This window comes from Tamandua tetradactyla, chromosome 2, assembly GCF_023851605.1.
Source record: "Tamandua tetradactyla isolate mTamTet1 chromosome 2, mTamTet1.pri, whole genome shotgun sequence".
In the NCBI taxonomy this organism is placed as follows: domain Eukaryota; kingdom Metazoa; phylum Chordata; class Mammalia; order Pilosa; family Myrmecophagidae; genus Tamandua; species Tamandua tetradactyla.
In genome coordinates, this window is record NC_135328.1 from 74,536,858 (window position 1) to 74,561,980 (window position 25,123).

The 25,123-nt window shown below is 35.7% G+C and overlaps 2 long non-coding RNA genes across 2 annotated transcripts in view; one reads left to right on the forward strand and one right to left on the reverse strand.

Annotated features, from left to right (window-relative positions):
• Nucleotides 1-6,933: 6,933 nt before the first annotated feature.
• Nucleotides 6,934-25,123, reverse strand: part of LOC143673479 (uncharacterized) — a 39,271-nt gene continuing 21,081 nt past the window's right edge. Inside the window, exons 2-3 of the long non-coding RNA XR_013170389.1 lie at nucleotides 19,021-19,100; nucleotides 6,934-8,469 (exon numbers count right to left, since the gene is read on the reverse strand). This is a non-coding gene — a long non-coding RNA (uncharacterized LOC143673479). The remainder of the gene's footprint in view (nucleotides 8,470-19,020; nucleotides 19,101-25,123) is intronic.
• Nucleotides 7,836-21,192, forward strand: LOC143673477 (uncharacterized). Its single transcript, XR_013170388.1, has 4 exons — nucleotides 7,836-7,943; nucleotides 8,319-8,389; nucleotides 17,540-17,628; nucleotides 20,837-21,192. It is a non-coding gene; the product is annotated as an uncharacterized LOC143673477 (long non-coding RNA).

The following is a 25,123-nucleotide window of genomic DNA, read 5'->3' on the forward strand; positions in this document are numbered from 1 at the left end:
AAGTCTGACTTCAAGGCCCTTGATCTGAATCAGAGCCCCAGTAGCTCTGAGAAGAAAACCATGTTTCTCTTTTGAACCTACTTGAGGATTTAGCGCTTTGCTCTGGCTGGTTTGTGAGCCAGTTCCTCTGTGGTCCTTCATAAAGAACAGATTGCTACTGGAGGGTAATATACATTGAGAGTTGTGAGCGATGAGTTCTAAAAGGAGAGGGTAAAAGAGGCTTCGTGAGCAAAGCATCTTGGGACTTAAACTCGGTTTTGGAGGGCTGCATTTCTTAGGTAACTGCAACAGAGGATTCTGATTAGATTAGAAATACTATTCTTCCGATATGGCAACTGGGTGCTTGGAGACTTTTATTTAGTTAGGATTAAAGTCTAAAATATTGCTTCCTATCCCCACCTCCTACCTCAAATGGTTTCTTTAGATCAGATACATTCCTGGTAGGTATCTCCAATTTTTGTCCTAGAAAGCATTTCTGACACAGAAAAGGTTTCTAATGTGCTTCACCATAATGCTTGAATCCTAAAAGACTCACAGAGCATATCAGCACAGCCATGAGCCGTTATGTAGACACATCAACTCGGAAAAAATATAAATAGTAGGATTCTAGAATTGAGAGAGAATTATAATAGCTACATAGCTAATATTTGTTGAGCGCTGTCAGAATGATAAGCACAGTGCTCCACTTCTTCCATGCATCATTTCATTTGATTCTCATAATATCCCTAAGGGGTGGACACTGCCATGATTCCCACTCACAAATAAGAAAACTGAATTTCTCAGCAAATATTGTCAAAATGGTCACTGAAATGACAGGGGAGGGTCAAGTTAGAGCAAGAGTGATATCCCCTTTCCCCAGCCTTGCACTTCTCCAGAGTTCTCCAAAATATTTCATTCCATCACTCAAGGTGGTTCCAAACTCAGTTCGTTTTCCATGTCAAATCCCTGACATGGATTTGAGACTGTGCATATGCCATGAAATTATCCAGAAAATAAAGGTAAATTCTTAAAAGAAGCAGTTAAAGACATTTAACTTTAAGGTATCTGAGAATAAACTATGAGTCCAGGAGACCTGTATGTACAAATGCATGAAATTGATTGCAAAACTTACAAACCCAGCAGGGAATCCTAACTGCCAGACTTGCTCTGCCAACAGACTCTTCCATACAATTAAATGGAAATTATTTCACTGGAATTGTGAAAAGGAAAAGGGGAAAGAAAAATCTTGTTGAGAAATTCAGGATCAGGAGGGTGGTTAGACCAACATGATCAGGAGCTTTGATAGGTATATGCCATTTGGAGCACCTGCAAAATTCTGGGGAAGGCTTGATGGTGCCAATTTGGGGGCGTGTTATGCTTTCTCATAATGAGGGGTCAAAAAATGTGAGTTCTGGACTCACAGCGCGTACATTTGAATTGAATGATCTTGGGGAGATAACGCCCTCCTAAAGCCCACCCAGCTGATAGATTTCATACCAGCACCCACCTTGGAGGTGCTGCTGGCTGCCTGGGGCAATGGGGTCAGCATAGGAAGACCCATACAGGAGGACAGTGACAGGCTATTTGTTGATAAAATCCAGCTCTAAAATATACCTAATTACTTATATTATCTTTGGGATTTCCTATCTACAGTGTCTAACCACAAAAGAGCTAGATCCCAAAATCTCCTTTAAAGGACAGTATTTCATTATGCAGTTAATATAGTAGATCCTTAATTCTGTATTTTCGTTTATGATTTTTCTGTGTTCCACAATATATTTTCTTTAATGGAGGCAGTGTACATCATAAAACGGTATAAAGAATTCTATACAACAATGTCAAGTTGAGTTATAAGAATCACAATAATCATTATGTGTTGGTTTGAAGCTGTGTGTACCCCAGAAATAAACATGTTCCTTTCCTGTAGATGTAACCCCCATTGTAAACAGGATCTCTTGATGGAGTTACTTCAGTTAAGGTATGACTTAATCCTACTACTAAAGGCCTTTATAATAAGAGAATGAAATTCAGACACAGAGAGAAAATCAGAGAAACAAGAAGCTGAAATCAATGAAACCCAGAAGAAAAAGGAAAGACCAGAAGATGCCATCATTGGCAGAAGATTCCAGGATTGCCAGCAACTTGTCTTTTGGAAGAAAGCATCACCTTGATGATGCCTTGATTTGAATATTTTCTCAGCCTCAAAGCTGTAAGCAAATAAATTCCAATTGTTTAAGCCGAACCATTTCATGGTATGTGTTGGAGTAGCCTAGGAAACTAAAACAAATTATCATAATACATTTTAGAATTTGTAATGTTGCATAGCAGAGAGGGGAGACGAAAGGTGAGGAGGGAAAGGGAAAGTTTGGCTGAAGACAGATGCTGAAAGTTTCTCTTCATTTATCTTAGGTCTAACAGTGTTTTGACTTTACACACATTATATGCATTGTTTTCATTGTAATCCTGGAAGTAATTTGGGTCACCCCTATTTGCCAGAAAAAGAAATTTGGACTCAAAGACGTAAAGAAAGCCACAGTACTAAAATGTATCAACCCCAGGATTAGCTCCTGGGTCTCTGTGACTGCACCCAATCCCTGTTCTCATTCACTGTACCATATTGCCTCTACTTTCACAGGAATGTCCCTTCGATGTGTGCTTTCCCATTCTATAAACTCAGATAACATAAGTTTGTTGACAAGAGGAGAAAAATCTTTTCATTGATCTCTACTATGAACCAGAATGAGGTTTATTCTCCTCATCAAAGGGCAGACTGGGTGTAGGAGAAAAAAAGAAGAGGCAGGTATTTTTCCTTTATTTAAATATGACTTAAACATAGCAGATATTTTCTGATCTCACATCCTAGATACTGATATCCCACGGATTGTGTAAAACAGAGAAATATATTGAATATTGTATACCTCTACTCAATAAATAGAATACAAATAGTTAGGTCTTTCAATAGTTCATATTTAGCATGGATGCCTAGTTTAAACCTATGTACCAGATATTCATGCCTTTTTCCTCTCTTAAAATAACTACCTTCAAGACAGCCTTAGCATTATTCTGAGGGGGAATGCAGACAATCCAATGGCTAAGTACATGGGCTTTGGCATTCTATCTGGGTTCAAATTCTGTCTCCATCATTGACGTGGCCTTGGAAGGGCAAATTACTTTATTTCTCTGACATGTTTTTGGTTTCTCAATCTCTAAAATGGGGATAATGACATAATATGGAGTTCCTATTAAAATTAAACAAAATGATATACATAAATTCCTTGCATAATGTGAGACCAATAGCAAGTCAGTACATTTTTATTGAATTATTGCTATGATTCAGCTTAATAAACTGTCAAGAAGATAAATTATAGTATGTTAAGATAGTTTTAAGGTCTAATGATTCATTCTGATGGCTTCTATATGCTACATAGAAATTTACCTGGAAGAAAAGAAGCTGTTCAAAGAAGATAAGAGCCCTCTCAAGAGGCACAAGCAATTTAGGTCCCAAATTTGGTTCCAAAGTTCTAACTTCAGAGCAAACAAAATTATTTCCTATTAAATATTGAATATTTAATATAACCAGTGAACTCATTTTAGGTACAATTTGTAATACTGTAGTATGGTATCACATTATTGCATGAATATATAAAATACTGTTTAATGAATAGGAATGGTCACTTACGAACATTTTAAAAAGCTTGAACCACAATTTTGAGCTAATTACATCATTTTAGAATTTTATGGTGTATCTTCACTTTGATAGCATATTGATGAGTCTATATGGTTTATTTAACATCAAGTTGTTGAAGAATACAACACCTAAGGGTAGTTTATCCCTTTAACTGAGGAACTTCATGAACTGCACTGCAGCAGAGAGCAGGGACAGTATACGCATTTTACTACTTTCCTCCATCAGCACCACATCCACCACCAACACCTGACAATTCCTGTTCTCCCAACCTATTCCACTTCTCAAGCACTGGCAATTGAAAAACAGTGACTAATTAAATGAAGCTAACTTATATGTACATTTTTTCAAATAGTACTCTACATAAACATCAATAAATACATGTGTCAAAAATCAAGCTCTAGAAGTTATAGTGGCTATGCTCTAGATGAGACTTGCAAAGAATTCAAATCTCAGTGCCACCACCTATTAGCAGTATGGGCTTAAATATATACTCTCTATAAGCCTCAATTTCTACCTCTACAGAATCTAAACCACTTCAAAATAGTGACTATTCATAGGATTGATTACATAATGTTGGGTCCAATATATAATAAGCACTCAACAGATAGTAGCTACTCTGTGTGAAAATACAAGCAATTCATTCTTGCCTTATAATCCTACCCACATTTTCCCTTCTCCTCTTTTAAATCTACGTATTTCTCCTTTTCACTATTAATCTCACTTTATTATTTATCCCTCCTCAAATCCTTTGTGGAGGGATACTAGGTATTAAGAAAATCATACAAAAATAAATGAATAATATTTCCCACTGATTTCCTCAGAGGAAAAAAAATTACAAAATAAGTACTGATCTTGTAAAATGAATGCAGAATGGAAATGGACCATTTAGTACTCTCTAACTTGAATATAGGTCGGTGTTTTCCAGAGAAAATCAATAGGGTTGTGTGAAGGCTTTAATGCAACATATTCAGGCACCTTTTACCTTCAAATTTCTTTCCCAGCCAAGATAAAAAAAAAAATGTGGGTTAAACATTTCCTCCATAATTGACTCATTTGGCAGAAAAAGGAGTCCAGATGCCAAAAGGAATAGAAAAAAAAAAAAAAACGGTAGGGGAAAAGGCACAGGAAAGAGGGGGAGGTGGAAGAAGCATGTCTTGTTTCATTAAGCCATTAAAACAACAATCCTGAGAATCAAAAGGAGGAGGCATTGACTTTCACAGGTAAAAATCAGGGCCCTGGAGTTCTGACTCTTCTTAAAGTGCAGGGCACACCAAAAATATAAACCAAAGTATTTTTACAGAATTACTATGTTATAATTGTCATCTACAAGACAATAACATAAAATGTACACCAACCTACATAGAAAAGCCAATGGTAAAATCTCCAAAGCATACACACACCAATATACAGCCTCGATGTTGGATTTTAACATCTACTACTGTGAAATACAATCTGAGAAATTATTTGCAACTTAACTATAAAAAAACACCTTGTATATTGTAATATTTCTCAGAGCATTTCACAAACTTTAATTTGTTCCATAATAATTCTGAAGATAACTTTATTTCTTACATCTCCTGTCATTTATGAAAATGTCCAATGAAAATATTTAATCAACATAATCTATACACCTTTAGATTCTTCATCTTTCCTGTTTTGACCATTCTGAAATATGTTGTCAGTGCTCAGAAAACATAAAAAATTGACAATGGGCAACATACTATTTCAGCTATCAATGGATTTATTCACCAAATTATCTCACAAACACAGTGTCTGTAGCACTTTTATAGGGAAGATAAATAATGGAATGCTTAGAGAGGTTTAAGAATCTAAAAAGTTCAAGTCAAAGTAGAATTAAAATGCAGATTTACTGAGTACATTATAACACTTAGTCAAAAAATGTTTATTTTGCACCAAGTACAAGACACTCAACTAAGAACTCAAGATAAGGAGCAAATAAGGTGTGGTTTGTACTTGGAGATCACCATATATTGGAAGCAAAATTCAAGTAAACAATTAAAAACAAAGCCATGTCATAACCATTGCAGTGGCGATATCAACTATGGAAACACAGGAAAATTTTTCCTGATTATTGCTAGGGTTCAATTTTTTTCCCTCTGTAAAGTGAGAGAGTTGTATGAGGTCTCTTAGGTGTCTTCCAACTCTAACATTTAATGAGTTTCTGCATGTTTATAAAAATATTTATTTCACTAGTTTCTCAGCAAAGGACTAGAAGATTCTTGCCATCACAATTGTGCCAGAGAATGCAAAGACTTTTGAGCAAATGCCTTGGTTCAGCAGGACAAAGACATTCTCACTGATCAGCAATTGAAGAAATAAAACCATTAGCTAAAAAAATAAAGAAGAAAATGTTGTGTTTTAATCTGATTTCTCCTGCTCAATCCTAGTGAAAGTGGATTCAAAACTCCTGGAGCAAGTATAACGGATGCTGAAATCTCTTTCTAGGATTATTATTTTATTTGACTAACAGCAAACATATCAGATAAATAAAAATTTTTAATCTGCCACCATCACTCCAAAATTTTTATGAGGTAAATCAGGTGTGGAATCTCAGCTGACTAAATAAAAGAACAAATACTAAAACATAATGTATTCCTTATAGCTGTCCTGGGCAAAATGAAGTTTCACTTTCAGACTCCCTCTTTTCCTTACCTTTTGCCTCACAGTTCTGTGATGTGCACACCTGTGAGGTTGTGAAGATTAAATAAGATAAAGTAAAGACACATGTAAATCCCTCAATAAGTAATAGCTCTTTTTACTATTGACACTGTTATTGCTATTTCAGAATTTTATTTCCTTCTGCATTCCCAAAGGATGATGTGTGTTGTACTAATGGCACTTGAAAAAATTTGGGGGTGCACACAAGACAAAATTATTTAATTTATAGTTACCTATTTATATCAATGCATAGTCAAAAATTATATAAGCAGCACATCAACCTTGTCATTTAACAGATATTATTATTAAATAAATTTAAGCAAAAAACAATGGGTCCATCTACAGATGATAATAGTACAAGTGGTAATTAAGTATAGCAAAAATCAGGAAGATACAGTCTGGAGAACAATGAAATAAAGTATAATCAACTACTTTTACTACTTAAGGATTAGTAAAGTAGTGACACATTTTCAAGCAGACAAGTCTCTCACCCACTAGATAATAAATTCCTGGAAGGCAAAAGCAATCTTTACTCCAGTCAGTATATTAATACATGCTTAATAACTGAATGTTCATAGAGTAAGAATGTGTGTATGTAGGAAATACTTCAATCAGAATATCCTCTCATTCAGATAGTTCTTGAAGGAAAAAGTCCTACAAAGGAAGCAAATGTGGGAGAGCCTTAAAGTGTAATGCATGCCTTACACTTTTAAACTTTACACATTTTTTTGGAGAGAAAACCTGGGAAATATGAGACAGCCTTCACCAATGTTTAAAACTCAGGGAGGAAAAATGAAAAACCTCAAATTACCAATAAATGTAGGAAAGATTTAAGCCAATCGCCCTTTACAACACTGGAAAATTCTAAGCATATAAAAGAACTCAATAAATTTTTGTTAAAGAATGAATTGATGTGGAAATTATGTCAACAAATACCTAAAGTTTCATAATCAACCGAAATGTAGACCTGATAGTACCTTACTAATCTAGAAAGAAAAAAGAAAGCTAAAAATGAAAACAAACGTGGAATTAACAATTTCTTATATAAACGTTCCAATAGTATGTGACAACGACAGCCTATTCCTAGGAATGTCATAAACTCTATTGTAAATAGCTTTCAAAGCATATACACTTTTCACGACTACAGCAGCACATTACCCAAACATGTATATAATAGGTACAATTGATTAAGAGAGTTTAATTAAGCACGGTAATTCTTGTTTGATTTTGTAACAAAAGAGTCAGAATTCAGGAGACTCTTAAAGGGGCATAAGAACTTTTGAGAAGTAAATTCATTGGTATCTGTTTTGCTTTTTTCAGTTTTAACATGATAAAGCCAAAGTTCATATTCTGGTCAAATTTTTTATCTTACTATTGGGTCTGTGAATTTTGAGCTGACATTCTGGAAACACCCAAAGACAGTGTGGATTGAGACTCCAAGCATTTCTTCCATCGTTGCTATGGTGATGGCGATGGAACAAGGCAGAGGGGCAGTTTGGACAGGAGGAGAGGGGTAGAGTTCAGGGGAAGATGCACTCTAATTCACAATGAAACAGATGACCCAGTCTTCTGACTGCCATTCATTCTATGTGCTGAGGTGTGTCAACATTATGTATGTGTCCCTTCCAAAGAGTCATTGTGTTTTTTCTGCCTTTCAAAAACAGAAATAATAAGAAGTTGGATTACAACTCTGTGAACTGTAATATTTTCCACAGAACATTATAATTATAATTACTTGTTTATAAGCCCTTAAGAGCTGGAAATGTGTGGCTCACTATTATACTTCCAGTGCTCGGGTCGGTGCCTGACACATTCTAAGTATCCGATAAATATTTGCTCCATGAATGAATGAATGCTTCAGTCCATCGATGGTCCGTGGAAGGGGGTTGGGAGAAAAAAATAAGGAAATTCTAGGAACTTCTCTGTGGTCCACATTCAGGGCATGTATTTAGTGGCCTCTTCTGACTTCCAGGCCCAGCAGTGGAAGAGCCAACGATGATCTCACTGGTCGAACCTGCTGGGCCGGTCTCTTCAGCGAGTCAGGTGAGTCGACACTCAGGTAATCTTGACTACCAGACTCCCAGCAGAGCAGTGTGCGCGTGCGCGCGCCGTCCAAATCTGTCCTGGGAAGAAAGAGTTTAATTATGCACCATGGAATTTGACCAGCTACACTGAGATGATATGTTGAGAAACTTGAACTTTAGCCGCACATAAAGAAAAGCGCAGGGATCAAGACCACTCCCCACGGCTTTTGGGTGATTTTTTAACTTTTTTTTCCAAAAGAAAATATTTCTTTGGAGTCTGTGAGTTCTCTTCTCAACTAGAGGGAAATGTGAGTCAAATTGAGTGTTTCTTCATTGTAATGAATTGGGGTTTCTTTGTTATTTTTGTTTGTTTTATTTTGTTGTTTTTTTTTTGTTTTTATGGGCAGGGGAAGTGCATGAGCTGGATTCTACCACTGAACTATCCATTGCACCCCTAAGGATTTTTTTATTGTAAACTGTCTTCAAATATCTTTATTAAAATAATTTAACATTTTTAATAAAATATCTGGACTCTAAATAAAATATGAAATTAATGCCTTTATAAATTATCAAACAAATGTTTTATAGTAGGTGCATAGTAGAATAAAAAACAAATCAGATACAATCTCTGGTGCTGCCTTTTTCAATCAGATTTGAACTGAAGTAATTCAAAACCCTCAGAAAGTATTCTCTTTCATTCCACAATATTCCTGAGCAGGTAGATGCAAAGAGGCAAGTCTTTCACATTTATAATAAATGGACACCATACAAACTATTCACATATCCATGCAGTAGAGCTAAACAAATGTTAATGTTCCTTTTAAAGCAAATTTTCCTGATTAACAAAAATTGTCTCAGGGTTGTGCTTCTGTGGTATTTATTTGCAAGAAGATATTTCTGGGTAGAGCTGGGCAAAGCCCTTTCTATAAACATAAACCAGAGGTTGATCAGAGTTTTCTTCACTTCAAAAATTGGTTCAGAGTAGAATCCCAACAGCTAAACAATTTCCATGGTATCCTTTACATTTTTGTTTGCCTTATACTCAACTGTTTAGGATCAAATGACTGAAGACATTTGCTCTGTTCTCTATCTCAGAACTGACAATTTGCCTTTAATTTTCTCTTTTCTTTTCCTCCCAATATCCTTTTTTTTCTTTGCTTTGAAGGACATTGCTTTATAATATGCCTTCTCATTATCTCTATTTTATCCCATATCCATCAACCCTTCTAGCACTATTGTTTTCTACTTTCATGGGAATTTCTGCCTTGGTGAAGAGTTATTGGTGTGGGGGAAGGAGTGGTCTGAAACTGCAGGAGTGAAGGAAAAACAGAGACAGCAAAGCTGGTTGTATTGGCAGCCAGAAATGACAGAAAAAGAGCAGGATTGAAAGCATGAATCTTGGGGATTGGTCCTAACACCAAGGCTTATCTTGGAGCCTTGGAAATCAGTGAACCTCCCACGTATTTCAGTTTTTCCATCTAGAAACGAGTGTTTTATATTGGCCCTGCTTGAACAGAAATATCAATAAGATCAAACCAGACTGCATGAGAGTTATAGGTGGCATTAGTTTGAAAGTTGTATGTCTCTGAATTTATGTGAATGTCATTATTGACATTAGACATCCAGCTGCAAAGAGGGGCTCTCGTACACACTCACTGTCCTTAATCTTCTGTTTATTCTTGTCAGGACTGGACTAACTCAGGGATACTCAGAAGTTCATCCCTTGGGTACAATGAAACCATGCATATGAACAGTCCTACCATGTTTAGTATACTCTGTCTAATTGCTTGGCTTCCTTGTTACTGGCAGTTCAATGGTAGTCATGTTCTCCTTCTCAAACCATAAGCACCGCCTATACCTGCCAACTGAGTTATTCATATGCAAATAGATTGGGCTGGAATTGAGTGGGGTGAAGAGGTTTTGCAGTCATATTTACTTGGGTTCAAACTCTGGCACTGTTAGGAAATAACTATAACAACTTAAACTTGTTATTTAATTTTTTGAGGTTCCATTTCCTAATTTGTATAGAGAAGGCACTAAAATCTACATTGCAACATACTTATGAGGAATAAAAAAGATCATATATGGTCATAGAATCTTGCCTTGATTATCACAGGTAGAATGGAGTGAGAAAATTTTGAGGGCTTGAGGATTTGGCATATTTATACAGAAACAGAGAACTCAGAGAAACCATACAGTGTATCATATTCAATTGTTCAGCCACTCTTTCTATAATCTTTGTTTTTAAGTAATTATCTGAATACCTACCTTAATCTGTCATTCACTTTGATTGTGGTGACCTGTATTTCTTTAGTCAAAAAAATGGAGAAAATAATGGTGACCACTAAATATCTCCTAGAAGCTTATAATAAAAAGATTGTAACAAGTAATGAAAAGAGTGGGTGAAAATATTTGGTAACAGTATATCTGATAAAGGTTTAATATTTGAATATATAAAGAACTCCTACAACTCAACAATAAAAACACAAACAACCCAATTCAAAAAAGGGCAAAGGACTTGAATAGACACTTATGCAAAGAAGATATACAAATTACCAATAAATTCACAAAATGATGCTCAACATCATTAACTAATAGGGAAATGCAAATCATAAGCACAATGAGATACCACCTCAAAGCCACTAGAATGGCTATTACTTAAAAAAAACAGAAAATAGTAAGTGCTGACAAGGATGCAGAGAAATACGAACATTCCTAAATTGTTGGTGGGAAAGTAAAATTTGTGCAGCTGCTATGGAAAACAGTTTGGCAGTTCCTCTAAAACAGAACCACCAGATGTCCTGGCTATCCACTTCTAGGTACATATCCAAAAGAATTGAAAATATGGTCTCAGGCGGATAATTGTAAACCAATGTATATAGCAGCATTATTCACAATAGCCAAAAGGTAGAAGCAACTAAAATGTCCATCAGTAGATGAATGGACAAACAAAATGTGGTATATACATAAAATGGAATATTACTCAGCCTTGAAAAGGAAGGAAATTCTGATATGTAGCACTACATGGCTGAACTTTGAAGATACCATGTTGAGTGAAATAAGGCAGACAGAAAGGGACAGATATTGAATGATTCTACTTATACGAAATAACTAGAATATGCAAAAACATTGAGATAGAAAATGGAGTACAGGTTACCAGGGGAGGGGGAAGAATGGAGAGTTCATGTATAATGGGTATAGGGTTTCTCAGTGGGGTGATGGGAAAATTCTGGTAATGGAAAATAGTCAGGGTAGCACACCATTGTGAATATGATTAATCCTACTGAATGGTATGCTTGGGGATGACTGAGGTGGGGAAGTGTATGTTGTATATATGTTTATACAATTAAAAAAAAAGAGCAACTGAAGAGACAATGGCAATCAAATGCAATACATGATCCCAGACTTGAAGAGTAAAGACCCAAAAGGACATTTTTGGACATATGAAAAATTGGAATGTAGACTGTAAGCTTTATATCAATGTTAAAGCTCTTGAACTTAATAACTGTATTTAAAGTGGTTGCATAATTGGATTATGTAACCACTTTTTCTTTTCCTTAGGAAATATACATGTAAGTGCTATGTGTTTAAGGAGCATGATATATACAACCTACACTTAAATGCATAGAAAACAGATGGATGGCTAAATAGATAGATAATGGATGGATGGATGGATGGATAGGTGGATGGAGTGTTACAGTAAATGTAGCAAAATGTCCAAAATAGTTAATCTGGGTATAAAGGGAGGGGGCATTTGGAGTTCTCTCTACGAGTTTTATGTTATTTTTGCAACTTTCTTGTAAGTTTGAAATTATTTCAAAATAAAAAGTTTAAGAAAAAATGATTATAACAACACTGTTACACACTGAGACATTAAAATATAGATTAAATAGGCATTACGCAATTAAGATACAACCAAAACAGTGACAAAGTATTTTTGTATAGAGAGTTGAATATTGTTGTCAAATGAAGGTGAATAGTGCAACAACTGGAAGAAAAATCATACTAATTCCATAAAGACAGTCTATTATAGGGACTTGAGGTAGTTCTGCAGAGAAGACTTGGGACATTCAGAGAAGATTTAACAGCTAAAGTGATGTAAGCTACTCTGGGTGAACAATTAACGACTTCAGTTCCATTAAGCAATAAAGTCAAAAGCTTTGGATCTCTTTTTAGTGGTTCCTGACCTTAACATTAGATGTAGTTTTCAGTCCTTACCATTAAAAAAAAAATTAAGTATTGTTTCCTAGAATTCTTTGGAGCAAAGAAACTACCAAATCCCACCGAGAATAAATATTGACATGAAAACACTATTTGTGCCTTCTTTGGAATTATTCCCCCAATCTAGTGACAAGTCAGATAAATCACTGTCATGGTCTCTTCCACAGCAAGTTTAACTCAAAAATAATCAAGTTGACACTGCAACCACTGTTTATTCAATATTTCCTATGCCTATACTACCATGGCAGATATTGCTAGGTAATGCAAAAGGAGGAAGATAATTGGTTGCCAATTTTAGAAAGATTGAAATACAGATAAATGGTGCAACTCTACATGTACATACTTTGCCTTTACCAAATGATGGTATTTTTTCTAGACATTATTTCTAGTACGTTATTTAAAACGTATCAAAATATTTGGACTCCATCATGTTTTTATTATGAGTTCCTTGACAGAAGAAACTACCATATCAAGGTTTGTTTTTTAAAGATTAAAAAAAGTAAAGGGATGAGATAAATTGAAATGAATAAAGCTTTATTATAGTCCAAGAGCCAAAAGTAATATCCATCCCAAATGCAGATATTTGGAATTAATTCATATATTTGGTAATATTTTCTTTAAAATAAAAGATTTTAGAGAGAAGTAATTGAGCAATTAAAGTAAGGTAAACTGCAGTTTCTTTGAGCTCATAGCTCTTGAATAATTTTATCAAATCTGCACTGATATTTCATTATTATGTATTATAATACTAAGTAATATTAAAATATTAAGATTATTATTAAGCCTAATAACGGCTCAAAATTTTTTTAATTCTACTAAAGTCACATTTGAAAAAAAGTTGAATTTCACATCTCTCCTCTAGGTGGCAAACTCATACCTCCTACAGTGTATTACATCTGCTTCCTCCTCTAGAATTAAAATATGAAAATTATACTTTAAAAATCCATCCTTTTTTGTTTGTCGTAGTAGAGAGGCAAGCACCCCTAAAAATATTTTCTCCCAAGGTGCTCTCTTTATTTTTCCATTTTTTAACTTCTTGTCAAAATATGGTTAATAGAAAGTCATTAAGAAATATAACTATGTACATCATATTAAAAAATGGAATTATACAAAAGAATTTCCAAAGCACTTGTGCAGGACCGCTTTGAGTGATTTCAATTTTCAAGTCTTATGCTTAGGAAAAGACTGTTTTGCCCAAAGTTCATTAGAATTCTCCTAGATTTTCCCCTAAATATGAAAAAAAAAAAACCCAAACATGATTCTTCTGTGCATAATTTTTAAATTAAGTCCAAAACACCCATGTTGTCTTTCCAGATTCACTGTGCTCTGTGAAAACAACAGATAAAACAGGAAAAAAAGGTGATTGAATTATACTATAGATCTGATAGAGGACACTCAAATGAGATCATTTAATCCATATCCATTGCTATAAATTTATATCAATCCATGATGCAAGTTCCCTGAATGAATTAAGTCATGCCCCCCTAAATCTCCATTTCCCTTTGCGATGACATAGTCTAAATTTTTTTATACAGGAAGTATGACAGAAAAATATCTTGGAGTCCCATGAAGGATGAAAAGCAAGGCTAAAATTAATCTCAGCGTATACCAAACAGGAACAACAAGGGCTGAAAGATGCCTGTCCTGTTTCCAAAAGTAAGGGGCTGAGATAAGTAAAAAGAACAATGACACGTTATAGCCCAAGAGCTAAAATTAAATGCATGTAAACAATTCTTGTTGAAACTAGAAGCCAGTGTCGATTAGGCAAACCAGGTAAAGAGTTCTTTCCTGCCAAAACTTGCCAGGATAAGAGTCACCCAGCATTGAGAAATGGCCAATGAAAGAAGTAGGGTCATTTCCACAGAGTAATCTGTACATGCATGGCAGCTTTCAGATTATATGTTAAAAACAGTACATACCTCAATCTATATTTCATCTTTATACCACCCAAAAAACAGAAAGCCAGTTTTTCAGATGCAGGAATCCAAACAAGAACTTTTTTTTTTTGCTTACATATAATTATTTCTCTAACACACATTTTTTTTTTTTTTTTTTTTTTTTTTTTACATGGGCAGGCACTGGGAATCAAACCCAGGTCCTCTGGCATGGCAGGCAAGCATTCTTGCCTGCTGAGCCACTGTGGCCCACCCTAACACACATTTCTTGAGCAACCACTCTGGGCCAAGCTCTGTAGTAGAAACTTTAAATAACACAAAGATGAATAAAGTAAGGTCCCTGCCCTCGAGGAGTGGGAAAGCCAGACAAGTATACAAATAATTATACGAGAAGATCCAAGGGAGAGGGAGAAAAAGAAAGGAGTTACGGTCACATTGTGATATTGGATGTGGAAGAACCATTTTTAAATCCCACCTCAGTTAATGGCAACTTGTTCCACCAGCGTTCAGCTGTACTGCTGGCTTTTGCTGGATTTCAAACACACACTGCTAGGTCTCTGGGTCAGCTCAGTTATAGAAACAGAGCCCAGTCGATATGCCATCTATAATTCCTCTCCAAAGGCATTTTAGACTCTGTTTGGAAGATCATTCGCAAAGGCATTCAAGAGGCCAAAGGATTTGTAGAAGAAAGCACAATCAGTTAAATGGATATATGATTCCTAACTTTGTCATGGGAAAGCAACTCTAAATCTTTTTTCAGTAAACTAAATCACAGTGCAGCCCATGCAGCAATTGTAAAAGAATGAAGTAGCTGTAGCATGGAAAGATTTCTTTATGTAGAGAAGTGAAAGAAAACAAGTGGAAACAATTTAGACTACGATTAACCTTGTCATTTGTTGCAATTTAAACACTTTTTCTAAAGGTTAAGTAGAAGGGGAAAGTGACACAAATAGGTAAATAAAATGTGAATCATAACACACCCCTTTCTTATCATGATGATATTATATCTCCAGAATTGTAATGACTTCTGCTGAATTCCTTATCATTTTATTGGTGCTTGAATTGGCTATTTTTACCTGCCAAAAATTACTTTGTCTTGAGGAATTATCCAAATGTACAACACATGAAGATTTTTAGTATCATCCCTAAATAATACTAGGTTGTTTTTGGCCCTTTCTCTGTACCCACTTTTGTAAGCTTGATCTTCATGTTCAAAGCTTGTACTCTAATTAGCCCATGCTCAAACTATTCAAAACTTTCAATATAATTAGCCCATGCTTAAAAGGCCCAATGTTAAAAAGAGAAAAGTGAATTTTGACCCAACTTTTGTCATTGAATGGATTTCTTACTCCATACCAGGCCAAAGGAGATTTCATATTCTTCATAATGAGAAAAGAGATGGAAAGAGAGAGGAGGGAAGAGGATTCCAGACTGGCCACCCCTTACAAAAGCAGAAAATGGTCACCCCTTACAACAGCAGAAAATTGAAATCTGTCTGTTAACTGTAGCCCTGACACCTACCAGTGCTACATTCCATTCGTGGCTTCTGCTTCACCGTGGTTGGCATCACTTTCTCCTTTCTTAATAATTTCTCTTTGAGTAAGTACATGTCTAAAATGACTCAGGGCCCTCACATATGATTATGGCTTTCTCTATTTTGGGGAAAATGTATACAGATAGAGAGCTTTCTAAGTCAAAATCATGCCTCCCCAACTGACCCCTAAACATGAGGCAGAATGCTACAGAAAGAAAGCCAATGGGGCCCGCCTAGGATGTGGGACTCAGCCTAGCAACTCAAATCAGCCAGTGACCTTTCACAAAAAAGACAAAGGCAAATATGTAGAGAAGCAACTATACATTGGTGCCAAGGTTACACAAGTAGAACAGGTGCATCCACCCCCTCATGGCGCCACAGCCCAAGCCAAACACACCCAGACTTCCTTCACTCAACAGAGCTGCCGGGGCTGGTCCGAGTTCACGTTAATAGAAGCTTACTGCCATGGAGCTCGGTGAGAGCCATGCTTGATGCCAATCAACATATGCATGATTGCCCAACCAGGAAAATAAAGAAGTAAAGCAAACACAAGCACCCATTTCTATACATTTTTTTTTTGAAAAGGACCTGAAGTGGAGAACCAAGAATGAAAAGAGATGTTATTAGTTCGGTGAGTATAAAATAAGCACCAGTGATCTTTAAAACAGATTCTAGGCCTGGCAGAAGAATCAGCAACGTGATCCAGCTGTACACAGTTCCAGCTTCCTCAAAAAGAACTGAGAATATGTTAATCAGTCAACCACAAACAACATGACAATACTAAGAGAAATTAAAATAGTAATACGAAAAGCTTGGTAATGATCATTATATTTACTATTTACTGAGCACCTTCCAGGTGCCAGGCATTTTACTCTGTTTTGTTGTGTAGTTTAATCGTCCAAACAGTCTTGTGAAATATGTTTTATTTTCCCCATCATACAGATAAGGAAACAAACTACAACAAATACAAAGTAAATATCTTGCTCAAGGACACTCCAGTAAAGAGTCATAATCAAACTCCAAATGAACTCTTTCCATTACACCAGAGCTCACCAAACTACAGCCCTTGGACAAAATCCATCCTGCTGCCTGTTTTTATAAATAAAGCTTTACTGGAATACAGCTACTCTCATTTATTTACATATTTCTATGGCTGCTTTGGTGCTATAACAGCAGAGTTGTACAGTTGCAACTGAGATGATATGGCCTATAAAGCCTAAACAATTTACAATCTGGTCATTTATAGAAAAAGGTTTGCTGATTCCTGCACTGCAGTATACCTTCAGGGCTTTTAAAAGGTTGGGTATAATAAATGCTTTAAGAAATTATAAATATTTTTAAAATGGGAGTTGCTACAATCAAATTCTTTATCAATAGCTACCTTAAGACACTCTGCCTATGCATAGAGCTTTCTTTCTATTCCATAAATACTGAATTGACAAAAGAATATTTATATTTCAGAAAAAGAATTGGAATTTTATTGACGAATGCTTTCAACTCCTCCCAATCCTATCTCCAGCTTCTCCCCACCTCAGGTTCTCACTCAAGGATGTCTCACCAAAGCTAGGCACCTAACAGAAAGAAAGGATGGAAGACAATGAAAACATGGTAGGTAGCTTCATGACCTTCCCTTCCATTTTCAGACTCTGAGCACCTGCCATAAAGAAGCTATGAAAAGGGACATACTAAATCTCAGGGTTCATTTAAGTAAGACTTGTCGGATTTCTGCAAGCCTGAGTGGATGAATTTATACATTAAAGTAACAGAATTTTAATGTAGAAGACACATCAGGCAATAACCAATTGGGATGATTCATTTTATCAATTAAAAAAAAGAAAATTGAGAATCCAGCAAGGAAAAGGTGACTTTTCCTAGGCAAAACAGATAGCAACACAGAAGAACTTTCTCTCATCCACTTTACCACATGTTCAACAAGCTTCAGTGTAAGTCCACAACAGCATCCTATGCACTGACTTCCACATAGTCATTAGTTTCATGTTATTTATCAAGGTCACGCATTTGCTGAAAACAGCATGGTTTGAGGATCAAGCAGATTTGGGTTCAAGCCCTGCTTTGGCTACTTAATGCTTGTGTAAACTTAGCAAAGCTGGTTAACCACTTAACCAACTGAGCCTCAGTTTTCCATTAGTAAAATATAACTGTTCCCTGATTGTAAAGAGGATGAAACGAGATTCTGCATTCAATGCTTAACCAAGTATCTGCCACATAGTAGGCCTACCCTCAATACATGTCAATTACTAAAGTTGTTCTTATAAACAGGTAAAACTGCATCAACCCAGTCTCCTCTTGGACCAACAGCAGTAGGTGTTGATGGTTGAAATGGGTAGCATCTCAGAGTTTAACTATAGATGACAGCCTACTGGCTGCATACTATAGAAGTAATAAAGAATTTTCACCTGAGAAAGAGAACTTTTAACTTTCTAATCAAGTCTAATACCAAGTCACAAATAATTGTTATTATATGTTATGCTTTATGGACAGCTTTGTTTTTAATTATGAGGTTTTTATTGGAGAGACAGGTTTCGGGGTAAGTCTGCCATCTGACTTGCCAGCACTTGTTAAAAGTTTTTATAGTGTGACTCATTTATGTGTGTGTGTGTGTGTGTGTGTTTAGGAGTGCTATTATTACATTGCGCAGGTCCACAGTGAGGGGTTTGTACTCAAATTTGTATATATATACACATACATGCAAACCCCTCACCTGCTCCAACCTTCCTTGAACTGCCCCCTCAATTCCCTCCCTCATTTATGAAAGGCTGGCTTTAGATGGTTTTCAAGGTTTTATACAGATTGACTTATTTGCAATGGTTCTTGCCTCATTCACTTTAGCTATTTGTGCATGTGAAATAGAAGCAAACACTACTGCCAAATCTTTTAGGCAGTGTGGTAGATGGGAAAACAAAAAAGTCAGTAAAACAAAGTAAAAGTATGGATGCTATTTCCTCATGATCAATGTTTTTTACTTTGTAGAGAGTGTACCTTTAGGAAAAATCATCTTCACATTTAAGTCAGCAAGTGATACTGACAGATCAGTGTAAATACTGGATTTTTCCAATCGCCTGCAGAGAAAGAGAAGAGAGAAAAAAAACATGAGTACACAAAGTCCTTTAAAATAATAAAGACACTCCCATAAGTAAAAACAAAAACAAAAACTCAAACTCAAAATGAAACGGACAGCAACTAAGCAACTCTACATGATGATTCAATTAGAACAACCACATCTTTGTTGAATACATCCTATACAATCACCTCCTACACACGAATCCATGGGCAAAGCATTGGGAATTAAAAGTACACATGATCCCTTTTTTTGTAGATGCAGGAGTTTTCTTGCATTGTCACTATTGACTTTAAGTTTCCAACTTCTCTATTAATTATATGTACAGGAGAGAGAAAAAGGGATGAGATGAAATATGGAAAGAGAAAAAGAAAGGAAGGAGAGAATGGGAGAATAAGGAAAAAAGTGTCCAGGGTTAGATGTCACAGCCCACTAGAAATGCAGGCACCTGAGCACCATACACAGCAGTGTCCACTTGAATCCACTTCCATTGAGTCACTTCCGGAAATAATTCCTGTGGACTTGTTTTATCTATTGCTGCATGAAACAGCATACCCCCACCACCCCATTTGTGACAGCTTGAAATACCACACATGTCTTCTCTCATGTTTCCATAGATCAGATTCTGGGAACAGCTTAGCTGGGTTCTCTGCTTCAGGATCTCTTACAAGCCTGTTGTCAATGTGTGTGCTGAGGCTGTGGTCTCATCTGAAGGTTCACGCTGGGAAGGATCCATTTCCAAGCAAACACACAAGGTCAATTGGCAGGATTTGTTTCCTTGAGGGATCATGAATTGAGGGCCTCAGTTCCTAGCTGGCTGTAGGCCTGAGTGTGTCCTCTCTGACATGGTTGCTTGTTTCATGAAAGAGAGAGAGACTTCTAGCAAGATAGAAGTCACCATCCTTTGTAACTTAATCAAGGCAGAACTTCTCAAGGTTGCCATACTCCACTGGTTTGAAGCACGTTACTCAAAGGGAGAGGATTAGACAAAATCATGAAGGGTGGGAGGCAGAGATGATCAGGAACTACCTTAGAGGCTGCCTAGCACAACTTGGCTATCTGCTCTCAGTTTCTTTGTTTGCATTTTTTTTTTCTATCTGACCTCTAGTCAAGTTAACACAAGATTTCAAAAGAGTCAGATCTAAATATATAAAACTTTACTTTTAGCTCTGATTTTGCATTCCTTAGGGGAGTTAATGATAGAGTAGGATCACTGGGTTGACAAACAGAAAGCATGGGTACCTGGCCCAGTTCTGCCAATTTACTGGCTATAAGATTGTAATCATGAAACATTTTTCTCATCTTTGAAATGGGGATAATTATGCCTTCTTTATTTTCCTTATATAACTATTGTGTGGCTCAAGGAGGATAATGTATGCAATGTTTTCCATAGTACAATAATATAGCACTGGAGGTGCTTAGATGATTATAGGAGATACATGGACTACAGGTGTAATTTAAGGTATTTGTTTTAGTGCAGTAGAAAAACATAACTTGTAGAGCAAATTCATGATTTTACAAATAATGTTGCTTAAGATAAGATTTAAATGAAGATAAAAAAGGAGAATTAATTTGAAAAAAACATTAAGAAAACAATATAATAGATGGTTTGTGAATATGGCAAACATTGCGAAGGTGACACAAATGATTGCAAAAAGTAGCAACTGTTTTGATGCTTGTTAATTAATTACCATGGCTCTTATTTAACAAAGTAATTGGATGTATCCTCTGCTACAGGAATTTTCGCTGCAGAGCAAACCTAATTATACCTGATGAAAGAGGAGACCATTTGAAAATCCAATTCTAAAGTCTTTGTCCACAAAGAATGTCTATTATTTCATAAAGCATTTGTATAATTTGTTCCCTGATGTGTTTTCTTCTCCTATCAAAATATTAACAATCACTTCCAGTTATTATGAGCTTACTGTATTCTAGACTGTACATATACTATTTCAATTAATACCTACCCTATGAAGAGGATTATATTATTTTATCTTATGAGTGAGGAAACTGAGGCTTAGAGAAGAAGTTCAATATCTGGTTAAAGTCACCCAACTAAGAACAAGCAGCGCTAGAATTTGAACTCAGGTCTATCTGACTACAAAGCCTATGTACATTCTACTCTGCCAGGAAAATTTTTAAACAACTGAACTTCCACTCACTATGCCCACACCTTATTTTTTTCCACTTCTCACACTTTTACATTTTAGCACTGTAATATTTCTTCTCTGGAATGTGGGAAAATGTATCAACATCAGGTCTTGCCAAACAGGGTCAGAGAATGAGTCATCTATTGCCAAATACCCAGGTAGGACATGCAAACTAAATAGCGCATGAGAAGCAATTGCTTCCTCCCACTCCACTCAGTCCCAAGAGCAGAGAAGCAAACAGAAAGATGAAATTCAGACACTTCCTGGGGCTCCTCCGAGGAAAGGGTATCCGGTGCATTGCTCACCACTTCCCCTTAATGACCTTCCTACCAAAGATAGTTCTATAAGCAAAGAAGTATATTAACCATGAGCTCCAAATACCAGCTGACCTGCTTTACTGCAAAGATGAGTCTCTCTAAAGACATCTCTCTTTTTCTTTTTCAGTATGTCATGTGAGTTTTGACAAACCAGATATTTCAAGGGTAGGAGAAACTGAAATGCATGTAATTCTCCTTTCAGAAGAGCTTTGTGCTTTACTTCTTTAGGCCTTGAAAATCTATTTGAAAAAAAAACATTACTAAAATTTAGCTCACTATGATGATACCATAAGCCAGTGATTGTATACTTTGGATGGTTTGTATGGTGTGTGAATATATTTCAATAAAATTGTATTAGAAAAATTTAGCTCACTAACCAGTGGGAATTAGAATTCAGAAAATTGCAGAAAGTGAAACAGTCCCATATAAAAAAAATAAATTATTTTTATACTCAAATTAGCCACCATCCATTTTGTAACCGAAAGCAAATTTTTGCTCATTTGAATCATAGAATATTAAATAAAAGCTCAGATCTTAGTTATTAAAATAGGAAGTAAAACTACAGGAGTAATACATGCAAATTTTAAATAAATAGTTACAAATAGACCATTGAAATATTTTCTAGCAACGTAGGGATTCAATTTGGAAGAGACATTTTCCTATTGCTCTTTTCTTTTGCACAAACTTAGAAGATGACCATTTCCGCACCATCCCTCCACATAAAACAGCAGTAGGTAGGTGCCTTAGTAATTCATAATGTCCTGACTATCACAAAAACTTGAGCAGGCTGGGCCTTAGACAGGATAGGAAAATTCATCATATCATGGTAACCAACATTCTCTCTTCCCTTGAATTCCTTGAAAAGTCTTTGCCAGCAGTCTTGTAGGACATCTGACAGTCTGGATTTGTTATGGTTCCTCGTGATTGGACTAGATTCAAACATCTCATCAAGAACCCTACTTAGATGAACCTCCCCATGTACGTGGTCAGGTCTTCCCACTTGGTTAAGGGGGTAACAGCCAGCTCCTGCAAAGCACATTTTCCTTTAGTAATGAATAAATCTGTGGAGTGAGATTGTGAGACTACTCTGGTCCCTAACCACAGTTTACCAATGGTTCGGTTATCCGTTGGAAGGTCACACTATGGTGATTTTCTAATAGTGGGATTTACTCTAAATTTATTAGCTGCCATTCCTCTAGAAAGAAAACTTTACCCTCCCTCTATCATGACTCATGGATTTATTTTCAAATTAATATAGTTTAAATTGCATTATCGTTCATTTTCCTGCTCCAATAGTCCCCAAGAAAGCTGCTGGGAGAAAAAGTTCATTTCAAAAACATGGCAATGTTAAAATCTTATTATGTCATAATCAAACAATCTGTAAGAGGTTTATAAATATATGGTGATATTGCCATTTTATTTATCATTGTTACTATTATACTTTAATGATTTATTTGTATCATGCCAAGAAAAGATGTTAGACATTTTTAAGGGATTCAAGTTTATCATGCACAAGCTTCTGAAGTGATACTATGTATTATAAAATATTTCACAAAACATACATCTAAATCAGTAACATTGTTTTATAAACATATTTTTATACTTCACTGTCAAACGTTAAGTGCTGATTTGAGATAGGGTGCCAAATTAAAAATACTAAAATTGCCTACTCAATTTCTTTCCTATTGGTAACTTGATTTAATTTTTTTAAACTTTCATTACAATTTTGCCTAGGTTTAAAACCACATTAAATACAAATTGAGACTAGGGTGTCAAAATTAAAATCCTAAGACTGCATCATAGTGATACTGGATTTGGGCTTTTGATACTTTTCTTAAACTTTCATTTCAACTATGCCTTGGTTTCTAACCATATCTAGTATTTCACCACTAAATTTTGAGTACTCATTTAATGTGAGAGATCTAAGACCTCCTTAATTTTGGTACCAAGTTTTGTTTTTTGAAATATCTAGTTTTCACTCTACCAAAGTTTCTCAGAGATAAACAACCACATCACAATTAGTTTATGATTATTGAGAAAACGATTTTACTATTGACTCATTTGTATAACAGAAATTATTTTTTAAGACTTTGTATGATGTGGATATGGGTTTCTTATAAGCCAGAATTTTTGTTTGATGACATAGTGTCATCATATTCATCATAGTGTCAAGAATATTCAATATGAAATTTCTTTTACTTTGTTATTTCTGCAATGTGATTAACTTCACAACAAAAATTGTGCCCCTGCTAGAACATCTAAGTCCCATGAGGGCAGAGCTTTTAGACAATTTTGTCACTTATTTAACTTTGAGTGCCTAAAAGTGTGCCTAGACATTCAATAAATATTTGTTGAATGGCTAGCAGATGTATTGAATAAGTCAGTACAGATTTATACCCAGAAAAGAGCAACCGTGAGTAAAGCATTTCTCCTTCAGAATGGGCATTGTTTCTAAGGGATTTTCTAATATTGTTTTGCTCACTGTTTTCATTTGTTAAGATTGGATATATAGAGAGAAATTTTTAAAGAGACTCTTGTCTTTTGAGATGTCATATGGCAAATGACTTCTCTTGGAGTGTTTTAAACCAGTTTTCTGAAATTTTTTTCAATTGATTGTTTTAAGTTTGAGTTTGAATTGCATGCATTTACTGCGACCTGATCTTTACGGATAAGTAATCTAAGAAAATGTTGTTGATCCTATAGTTTTAAAATTTTTTAAAAACCCTAACAATGTTAGGAAATTTGAAAAGTGTTTTCAGAATGAAGCAAATTTAAAGAGAGGAAAAGACGGCATCCTATGTCATCAAATATTTTTGGTGTTAGAAAATTCCTAGAATTAAATACTATTGCTTATATTAGTCTTTCTCTAGAAAAATAATCTTCTATGCTAAAATGTATACCATAAAATTTCATTTTTGCAATTGTTGGAATAAAATAGTCTAAATTAGGATTAAACGCCCCTAACAACCATTGAACATCACCTAAATATTTCACTACATCTCAAGCTCAATCTCTCTGAATCTGACCTTGAGATCGTCACTTCAAATTGTATCATCATTCAGTGTTCCCTATCTTGGTGACAATATTCACCAAACTTTCCAGTTGTACAAATCTGTTTAACAGCCTCCCCTCCCACATGGGCATCTCCAGTTCACTGATACTGAGTAGAGGCTCAATATTTTTTTAATAAATTGGATAAGTGTTCTAGTTTACTAGCTGCCAGAATGCAACACACCAGAGATGGATTGGCTTTTAATAAAAGGGGACTTATTTTGTTAGATCTTCAGAGGAAAGGCAGCTAACTTTAAACTGAGGTTGTTTCTTACGTAGGAAGGCACAGGTGATCTCTGCTGGCCTTCTCTCCAGGCCTCTGGGTTCCAACAATTTTCTTTGGGTTTATTCCTTTCTGCATCTCTAGAAAGGCCTGGGCTGAGCTGTGAGTGCTGAGATGAGGTACACTGAGCGGCTTGGGCTGTGCTACGTTGACTCTCTCATTTAAGCTTCTAGCCAATTAAATCATTCATTGCAGCAGGCACAACTCCTAGCCAACTGCAGAT